General features: G+C 57.9%; 1 protein-coding gene across 6 annotated transcripts in view; it reads left to right on the forward strand.

Annotated features, from left to right (window-relative positions):
• Bclaf3 (BCLAF1 and THRAP3 family member 3) overlaps positions 1–889 on the forward strand; it is a 64,096-nt gene that overhangs the window by 426 nt on the left and 62,781 nt on the right. The window lies entirely within an intron of this gene.

Genomic DNA, 889 nt, shown 5'->3' on the forward strand with positions numbered 1-889 from the left:
GGCGTCGGGCAGGTGGTAGCACGGGTCTCGTGCAGCGTCCTCGGCTCTGCTCTCAGGGATTCCAAGGCTGTCCCACCAGTGCCGTTCCAGAGCCGCCGGGTAGCGGGGCAGCTGCCCCACCCCACCCCCCACAGGCTTCCCCGCCCAAGGCGTCAGGCAGGTGGTAGCACGGGTCTCGTGCAGCTCTGTTCTCAGGGGTTCCAAGGCTGTCCCACCGGTGCCGTTCCAGAGCCGGTAGCGGGGCAGCTGCCCACCCCACCCCCCACAGGCTTCCCTGCCCAAGGCGTCAGGCAGGTGGTAGCACGGGTCTCGTGCAGCGTCTGTCCCAGGGGACCAGGAGGGGGCGGTGCCTGGAGACTGAGCCCTAAGACGCGGAGCCCTCAGGAGCGAGCGGAGCTCCCGGCTTTGTCCGCGAGAGATGCTCTGGCCACAGGAGCTGCATCTTCTCCGGAGAACATCGAAGTAGAGCGAAGATCTCTGTGTGAGGAATTCAGTCAACTGTGCCACGGGTCAGGACCGCCCTAGAGAAACTTAGCCCTCTAAATATTTACTTTTTCGGGCTTTTTGAGTTATACCTTGAGTGACTGCTTCTCCTGAACAAATTACAAACTACCAGGAGAAAATAGGGCCCTCGAGGCTTCAGGTCAGGCTACCTTTTGAACATTTTTTTTCTTTCGTAAGCCTGGAAATTAAAGCTAGGCCCCCTCCCCCATGCCAAACAAGCATTCCACCTTAGAGCTATGTACCTTTTGAGATAGTGTCTCACTCAAGTCCAGGTGGTGTTTAACTCATTCTATTGGTCGCAGGCTGGGCAGTCTTCGAACTTTGTACACACTCTCCATCCTGAGTAGTTGGGATTATAGGCCTGCATGGCCAGGCCTGGCTAAAC

The sequence above is a fragment of the Mastomys coucha genome, chromosome X (genome assembly GCF_008632895.1).
Source record: "Mastomys coucha isolate ucsf_1 chromosome X, UCSF_Mcou_1, whole genome shotgun sequence".
NCBI classification, from domain to species: Eukaryota; Metazoa; Chordata; class Mammalia; order Rodentia; family Muridae; genus Mastomys; species Mastomys coucha.